The sequence below is a fragment of the Portunus trituberculatus genome, chromosome 43 (assembly GCF_017591435.1).
Source record: "Portunus trituberculatus isolate SZX2019 chromosome 43, ASM1759143v1, whole genome shotgun sequence".
Lineage (NCBI taxonomy): Eukaryota > Metazoa > Arthropoda > Malacostraca > Decapoda > Portunidae > Portunus > Portunus trituberculatus.
In genome coordinates this window covers 2,336,671-2,346,670 of record NC_059297.1, presented here as the reverse complement: position 1 = coordinate 2,346,670, position 10,000 = coordinate 2,336,671, and positions in this window count along the sequence as shown.

Sequence of the window (10,000 nt, the reverse complement as noted above, 5' to 3'; positions counted from 1 at the left end):
CAGCTTGCCTTGTATAGATCCTCCTGCACGCTTTTCTCCCTTCCTCTTTCTCTCCTTCTCCTCACTATTACCACACAACCTCTCAGTCTTAGCCAGAACATTAAGACATTTACCTGACTGTTACCCTCCCTCCCTTCCCTCCTTCCCTTGTGTGTAAGAGGGAAGGGCAGGGAGTAAGGGAGAAGGCGCACTAAGAGAGACGTTTCCGCTGGCCAAGACAAGACGTAGTGGTCAATTCCTCGCCTCATCCATCGGCAGGTAAATATCGACAACGCTTAAATATCGTAATGATCTGACCACAAATCATTGGGCGAAGGGTCGTGTAATGGTAAATAATTATATGAAATGATGAGAGTCTCGACGCCACGCACGGCAAATAGCAAGGGAGGGAAGGAGGGAGGGAAGGAGGGAGGGACTCGGGGGAACCACCAGCCAGCCCAGCCAAGCCAAAGCCAAGCCCGATAGACAGATAGACAGACAGACAGACACCACGCTGCCGCCTCGCCTCCTCCCAAGGGACTATCTCTTCGTTTTCTATCATCGCCTCCTCCTCCTCTCCTTCTTCTTCTTCTTCTTCTTCTTCTTCTTTTCTTCCTCTTCTGTTGCTGCTTCCTCTTTCTGCTTCATCTCCTTGTCCTTGTTCTTCTTGATCTCCGTGTGTGTGTGTGTGTGTGTGTGTGTGTGTGTGTGTGTGTGTGTGTGTGTGTGTGTGTGTGTGTGTGTGTGTGTGTGTGTGTGTGTTATTGTGTGGGTGGAATGTTTGAGAATACTGAGTTTGGGAGAGATTAGCACTGTTATGAGATAGATAGATAGATAGATAGATAGATAGATAGATAGATAGATAGATAGAGAGAGAGAGAGAGAGAGAGAGAGAGAGAGAGAGAGAGAAATGCATAAAAGATCAACGTAAATCCATTCATACAAGCAAGTAACGGCAAAAAGAAGATAAAAAACATACTACTTGGAACAAAAGAAGAAAAGAGTCACTAAGAAACAAATATTCAAGCAAAATATATTTAACACAACACAGCAATACGCAGATAAATAATCGTAGAAAGAAAGAAAGATAGATAGATAAGTAGAAAGACAGATTGACAGAAGTATACAAATAGATAGATAGATCTCTTTACCGACCACAAATTTGCCATTACATTTAACATAGTGACATCATGCAACACAGGAACATACAAAACTATTGCCACTTCATAAACAACAACTGTAAAACTAATTAAAATCAGACAGACAGACAGACAGACAGACAGACAGACACATAAACAGATAGAAAAGCAGGAAAATACAAGACATAGACGAGACAGAATATTGAAAGGATAAAAGAAGATAAAAGATAAGAAAAAAAGTAGAATCAGGAGAAATAGGAAGAAAAAGATAAAGTAAATGATATGATGAAAAATAGATAAAAACAAGAATAAAAAGAGAAAGAGAGTGAGAAACAGAAGGAATAAAGAGGAAAAGTAGGGAGATAGAATGAGAGAAGGAAAGAGAATAAAAACAAGAGGAGAATGAAGACGAGGAAGAAGATTAATGAGAATGAGAAGAGGGAGAAGGAAGGAGGGAAGATAATAAGCACCAGACAGTCAGACAGTCAGACAGAGAGAGAGAGACATACAGGGGAATGGATACGGATGAAGTAAGAGGAAGAGGAGTAGGTGAAGAGGAGGGACGTTCTCGGGATAAGTAATGAGACAGGTGGCAAACAGTCCGGGCCACCGCAACGCCACCTGCCGTCTCACATCTGGCACTCACTCTCTCTCTCTCTCTCTCTCTCTCTCTCTCTCTCTCTCGCCAACACGGAGCACTAACTCCCAAATTACGGCGCCATTCTGAGAGAGGAACAGCCACTACCACCACCACCACCACCACCACTACCACCACAGTCAGCCGTCCAGTCAGGTGTGGTGTAGAAAAAACAACTGCACTTCACTGACACGATTAAAAAGAATGGGAAGGTGTGTGTGTGTGTGTGTGTGTGTGTGTGTGTGTGTGTGGTGGTGGTGGTGGTGGTGGTAGTAGTAGTAGTAGTAGTAGTAGTAGTAGTAGTAGTAGTAGTAGTAGTAGTAGTAGTAGTAGTAGTAGTAGTAGTAGTAGTAGTAGTAGTAGTAGTAGTAGTAGTAGTAGTAGTAGTACTCGTAGTAGTAGTAGTAGCAGTAGTAGTAAATTTGTTTCAACACTGCCATTACATAATACTCATGTGAAAAGCAGACGAATAAAACTAAAACAATAACAAGAACAACATCATCACTACCACCACCACCGCAACCACCACCACCATCAACCACTACCACTACCACCACCACTGCACACCCCTCATTACATCAACCACCACCTTCCAACAAACAATAAGAGCAAGCAGGTAACCAAATAAAGGACCTGAACAGCATTGTGAACCATCATTATATAACACAAACCGTTGAAAATAAGAGACCCAACCTATAAGAATAAAAAGTCAATTTGAAACCACATATGAGCCTCACTTCATCTATATTTCAAACGCTCTAGTTAAAGTGACACTGATTTCTAAGTGTGTCTTTATGGTTTTATTTTGATATTAACAAGATTTCTACATGATTACCAGAGAGAGAGAGAGAGAGAGAGAGAGAGAGAGAGAGAGGGGCGGTCAGATACAGAAGACAGGAACAAACAGACATAAAGCAGGTGAAGCAGGTACAGGAAGCTATTGCGTTCATTATTACTCTCTCTCTCTCTCTCTCTCTCTCTCTCTCTCTCTCTCTCTCTCTCTCTCTCTCTCTCTCTCTCTCTCTCTCTCTCTCTCTCTCTCTCTCTCTCTCTCTCTCTCTCTCTCTCTCTCTCTCTCTAAGTGAATGACCTCCTGCCACTGTCCACCTCGCACTGGTTCTAAGGGACGTGTAAACTGAAAAAAAAATATTGTTTTCTTTCTTTCTTCACATTTTATCAATCTCAATACAGCCGTGACGAAAGGCGAAGGATTGAAAACCATTGCAGACTGATTGTACTGTACACACACACACACACACACACACACACACACACACACACACACACACACACACACTTATCATGTTTCATTTCACACAGACATCTTCTTTTGTCACTATTTTTTTTTTTTAGTTCACTTGCTTTGACCTTTCTCTGTCCTTCCATCTTTTGTCTGTTATTCTCCCACTTTTCTATCAACTTATTCGTTTTTCCTTACTGTTTATTGGTTTCTCTTTTTTTCTCCTTAATCTCTGCATTCCTCCTTTCTTTAGTTCTTTATTTTTTTCTCTCTTCTCTCCTTCCAGTTCTTTCTACTTTACTTTTCTATCCCTCCTTTATCCATGGCTACTTTATCTCTCTCTACTTTCCTTCCTTTCATCATTACCTATTTTCATCTTTCATCTCTATTTGTGTTCATTCTTCCTTTCCCTGTTCTTCTTTTCATCTCCTTCTGATCCCTTTCTTTAGTTATTCTATTCCTCTTACTTTATATATTCAACATATTTTCTTATATTCTTCCTTTTCAGTCTTTTTCTCTCTTTATTATTTCCTTTTTCTTATCTTATTTTCCCTTCCTTTGTTTTTCCGTTTCGTTCACAACTTCTATCTTCTTCCTTCACTTTCCACCTTCACGTTTTCTATTTCTCCTCTTCTTCATTTCCTTCATTCGTCCTCAGTTCCTTTATTTTATCTGCTTTTCTTTTGCTTTTCCTTTGTTTTCTCGTCAGGTATATGTTTTCTTCCTTTTTCAGCTGTCTCTCCTTCTCTCTCTCAATCTCTTCCATTCCTTTCCTTCCAGCTTTTATCTCCCTTCCTCTCATTCCTCTCTGTTCGTTCTCTTTTCGTCCTTCCCTTCCTCCTCTTAGCAGTTGTTCATTTATTCAGAGGCCAGTTAATGGGAACACAGAGACACATTCATCCTTGTGAAGGCAAATCATTAGAGGCCAAATCATAGACGCTAAACATGACTCTCTCTCTCTCTCTCTCTCTCTCTCTCTCTCTCTCTCTCTCTCTCTCTCTCTCTCTCAGAACTGTCGCTATCTGTTATCTTTACTACCTAGTCAATATATCAATTCTTCTTGTTCTCCTACTCTTCTTCTTCTTCTTCTTCTTCCTTCTCCTCCTCCTCCTCCTCTCCCAAAGTCACCTCAGTATGTCAGAATCACACAGTTGCTGCAAATCACGATCATAAACTTGGAATCGGAGGAAGAGGAGGAGAAGGAGGAGGAGGAAAAGGATGAGAACAAGGAGGAATAGAAGGGAATACAAAGGAAGTCCAAACAACAACATACCATGAGTTTCTTGCAAGTCTATTTGGGCAAGTGTTATGTACTAAAATATTAATGGGAGAGACAGGATAGCACAGAAAAAGGCTTCTCAATACCAGGTCCCTTTTTTGTCTTTGTTTTGACAGACCTTTAGTTGTTTATGGTGTTCCTCGTAGGGTTTGATTTCGTAACCTTGGCCTTATTCTGGTCATTCAAATAGACTACATCTACTTCCCCTGTCTTTTTTTTTTTGTCTATACTATACACGTCATGGGAAAAAAAATCAAATAAATTCGTTAAGCAAGAGCGTTTGTTTGAGGTCTAGTGTTTTTTTTTTTTTTTTTTATTATTCCTATATAAAGTTTTTACAATGAAGCCGCAGTTAATCGTGTTCTAATTTGTCTTCGTTACTTTCTGGTCAGTTTATAGTTGTGATGAACGTGTTGTTTGGCCAAGAGACTTTTTTTGATGGCTGTCTTCCGTCATTTAGTGTTGTTCTTAATGATTGATCACGTAGTCCTCAGCGGAACAGTTCTTCAAGAGCTTTATTAAGTTTAAAAGTGAATTTCTTGAGAGAGAGAGAGAGAGAGAGAGAGAGAGAGAGAGAGAGAGAGAGAGAGAGAGAGAGAGAGAGAGAGAGAGAGAGAGAGAGAGAGAGAGACGAGAGATGAGAGAAAAAAAGAACAAATGAAATAAAGCCCTGAAAACATCACTTGCAGGAGGAGTAACGATCAGACAGGCAGCGAGGGGCGAGTGGGTTGAGAGGTAGATAATGACAAGGTATAGTGGGCGACGAGCAAGACTCATCAGGAGGGAGTCACTGTTGGGAAAGGCTAACGTGGTGTGCTGGGAGGGAAGTTGCAAGGGGGGGAGTAGAGTAACACAAGGATACAGAGGGATACTTTATTGGTAGTGGGAAATGGATGGATGATGGGTGGAGGGGTGGAGGGAAGTAAGCAGTCTCTCATCGAAAAGGTCTTTTGAGCCCTAAGGAGGAGGAGCAGCAGGAGATATAAGAGAAGGAACAGGAGTGAGACGAGGGGGAAGAGATGAGGGAAGCAGGTGTTTGGCCGCCTTCAATCACACAAGGTGAGAACTGCGATGTATATACCTTGTCTTTCTTGGCCCCGAGGGAGGGAGGTGAGGAAGGGAGGGAGGGAGGGAGGGAGGGAGGAAAGAAGGGAAGGATGGAGGCAAAAATGAACTGAAGGCAAAAGCAATACAGACGAAGACTTTGATAATGAGATAAGAGGAAAGATAAAGAGATAGAACGACGGAGGAAAGGACAACAACTGAGAGAGAGAGAGAGAGAGAGAGAGAGAGAGAGAGAGAGAGAGAGAGAGAGAGAGAGAGAGAGAGAGCGTATATATCAGAGCTTGGCGGTGCAGGATGAGCGGCGGTGGATGGGAAGGGGGGTGGGGAGGAGGTGGAAGTAACACGATACACTCGATCATAGCTTGAAAATCGAGAAACAACAAAACAAAAATGAGAAAAGACACATTTCTCCGTGAGTTATGTTTCCTTGACTGCTGGGAAGAGGGAACCAAGAGGAATAGAGAACCGAGGAGGAGGCGGCGGCGGCGGCGGCGGCGGCGGCGGAGGAGGAGGAGGAGGAGGAGGAGGAGGGTGTTATAATTCTAAGGGTGAAAGAAGGTGTCAAGGGCAACGGGTGACGGCCAGGGTGAGGGCAAACAACAGAAACCCTGATGAAGGTAGCGGAGGGAAGAAATGAGAGTGGCAGGGAGGGCTGGAGGGACGGAGAGATGGAGAGGGAGATGGTTAGGGTGAGGGAGGTGGCGGGTACAGTGGTGGTACATGCGGTGGAGGGCAGCGAGTGGCACGGGAGGAATCCGGAGTGTGATTGGCGGCGAGGGTGGCTCTTAAGGTCCAATCAGCGCCCTCCATCACACGGGTCGCGGATTGATGTGTCTCCTCACCCGCTCTGATGGAAAGCCAATTCGTATCACCTTATGGACTCCCGCTCCAGGCCAACGCTCCGCCCACACATTCCACGCCGCCCTTAGCTCAACACGGCCCCGCGTACCTCAGACGCCACCAAACCCGCGCACCCAGGACCGTAAAAAAGTGGAAAGCTACTTAAAACGTCACCTACACTGTTCACAGCACAAGGACAACATATAGACCCGTATTCTGAAACGCTTTGCTCTCTCACCATCACTGCTTTCCAAAGGCTGTACTTGAATATACTCGTGGTTTTAAGAGTGTTCTGATTTTAGTGATAGATTGGCAAGATTTCTAGCTTATTAAAAGGAGAAGCTGTCTTGAAAACGCGGCTGGTTGTCTCTGTGGCTAATTGGAAAATTGTTGCAGTGAGAGGAGAAGGCGTTTCTGAATACGGGTGCAAAAGGCAACACATTTATCACACGTCTCATATGCAGCTAGTACTTATTGGAAAAGATGCTTACTCGAATATACTCTTAGTTTATGTACGTCATTTAAAACTTCTTAATCGTCATCTATGCCCTTCACAGAAAGCATTTAACAGGCGGCACATGCATCATACATCCTACACCGTGTTGAACTCCTTCAATACTGGGACACATTTTTACCTTGAGATTAGTGTACGATTAGATAATTTTATTGACTTAAGGAAGGGTCTATGGAGGTCAGAAGATTAATGGCGAGCGTCTCCATTATTTTGATCCCCCATATAAGTTTCTGAAGCTTTATAGGATCACCAAATAATAACCAGGATGATTATGGAAACACGTTAAAACCACAATATACACTGGAAGATACATGCTAAAGTAGTCTACAGCTTACTAGTATATCTATCACGTGAAGTTACAGCATTAACATCGTGAGACCGTAACTTTGCGACAAAATGAAATATGTACATTGACCGAGTACTTAATTAAGGCCACAATGCTCGCTGGAATAGATTCTTACTTGAATAATCTGCGCCTTATAACCGTCATCGGGAAGTGTACGCGTTACGAGGAAGGAGCGTATTATATATTCTATTATGATTCACGCGAACACAACAAGCAGGCAACAGACCTTCCCTCCACTCTATACAGCACACTCATACAAAGCCTCATAACACTCCATGACAACGATCTATACATTCTGCAGCTTACGTCCTTCACCTCAAACTCTCAAATCGAACACTCCAGCACCGGTGTGTCTGCTGCATAGTGACTCCAAAGGCTTCTGTACACAGCATTTATTCTATGACTTGTGTATGTGTTGTGTTGTGATGGAAGGGTCGTTTATTGGCCTCAGATTTGTTCAAGACTATATATAACCTAAAAATTTCCTACATTTACTGTATATTTATTTGAAGATTTGTATATTTATTGTATCATGATAGGTGAATCAGTTCCCATACAGAAAAAAAAATTGGCTAAAAAAACTAGTGTTATTCTTGTACTATAACTATATAACCTACATCTATCTTGCATCACGCCAAGGCTGTATTATGACCGGAATCATATTTATCCACTGTAAGAGTATATATTATCTTGAAAATTTGCAATTCAACTGTATACTGATTCACATCTTGCTCTGCTACTGTATCATAACAAGAAAACTTATACTTATTGTAATGCTTTTACTTAAAGATCCATATTGCTGTATTATGACTGAATGCCTCGTTTACTAATTCCATACTAGCTTAGAAAAAATAACTCTGAGTCTATTGTATTATGTATACTTCAAGACATTCGTTCCTATCCTTTGGTTGATTCTTTCGGCTCTGTAAGGAGACTGGCAACTGAGTGGGCCAGTTCTCCTCTCTTACATAAAAATAATTAAAGACTCAGTACTTCTGTACATCACTCGAGACCCACACACCTTACGAAAACAACCACAAAAACAGCAGACGCAACACAACCACTTCATATCTAAGCACAACTAACTTGACCTCCTGAGCCTCTTCCACCACCACTGCCTCCCTCCTCAACACACCCCACCGGCTCAATCCCTCAGCCTTTCATCCCCCTTCCCCAAGTAACAACAGCACTTTCCACCTCTCCTCGCCTCCACACACGTTCCCTCCTTCCCTTCATTCGCCCGTAATCAACACCACTCCAAGAAGTCATTAAGGTATTTATCTCCTCCTTTCTTCCCTCAGCGTTCCTCCCTCCCCTCTCCCATACCTCCATTCCTTTCCATCCGCTCTCTTCAGTCTCTCTCTTCTCTATCTCTTCTCCTCCCTCCCTCTCTTTCCTCACATTCTCACCTCCTCCTCCTCCTCCTCCTCCTCCTCTTCCTTGATGACTTACGTATACAACATCTCGGACGTGACAGGAAAAATTAACACTAATTAGCCAACTGGCAATCAGGTCCAATTAGCCATTAGCGGCTGTCAGATAAGAGCGATTAAAGGTTAACACCAAACTGCCCCTAATAAAAAGTATATATGCAATTAAATTTAGCACTTCATGGGAATAGCACCGGCACGGATAACGACGACGACGACAACAATAACAACAACGATAACAACAATGAAAATAACAATATCAACGAGAGAGAGAGAGAGAGAGAGAGAGAGAGAGAGAGAGAGAGAGAGAGAGAGAGAGAGAGAGAGAATCAGTCCAATTCAAACTGACTGTCCATCTATCACGTTATTTACTCGCATATCTAACTTCTTTATCTTCTCTCCATTCCATTGCTGTTCACTTTTTTTCTCTCTCTCTGTCTTTCTGTACTCCACACACACACACACACACACACACACACACACACACACACACACACACACATTTCTCACCTCACTTTATTTGTCGCCAACCAGCACTGACCGAATCTTCTCGCCTCTTCACACCACCGCGTCGAATCGGTAATGCAATATTTTTTTATCTTTCTCTGGCGCCGAAGTTATTGTCTCTCCCGTTAATCCTCCGCAATACGTTACCGGATGATGGACCTGCTGTGTATTTCTGGCATTATGGACACTGCCACCACCACAATCACCAACACCTCCTCCACTATAACCACAGACAAAAGGCGATACTATGCAATGATTCTCACTCAAGTCAAGTCCAATGCATAGAGGAGTGAAAGACAAGGTGTGGTGGTGGTGGTAGTGGTGGTAGCGCACACACACACACACACACACACACACACACACACACACACACACACACACACACACACACACTGCAGCAAGTAATGGCCATCTGACGCTGTTCCTTTGTTTCACTTACGCGCGGAATGAATGCTGGTTACGTTTCCACTCGCTGTTAACTTTTAATAAGACTCCTGCAGGGGTGAGCGTGGAGGTAAAGGTGCTAATTACCGTCTCCATGATTATACTGTGGCTGCGTAATGACAGACTGTTTGGTGTGTGACTTTGCCAGAAGACATGCTTGATTATTCATGTTATGTGTCTTTTTCGTTCATTTTTTCCGTTTTTATTTAACCAGTGAATGACAAAAATGGAGAAAAAATGCACGTGGTTGATTTCGGATTAATTTTAGTGATTTTGTGTGTGATTGAGACAGAAGACGAGTTTATTTATTCAGTATATGTTTGTTTCCTCGTCAATTTCTTTCGTTTTATTGCTTTTTTTCACCCGGGAAGATTAAGGGCAGGAAAGAAACCCCATGATGAATTGCGTATTAATCTTAGTAGTTTTCTGCTCGATTGAGACATAAGGCATGTTAGTTTATTCACTTTATATTTGTTTCCTGCTCATTTTCTTTCATCTTTCATTTTTCCCTTCCACCAATGAAATACAGGTGGAAGACATGTTCAATTTTGTATTCTCCTGAGTTTGCTTTATTGAGTTT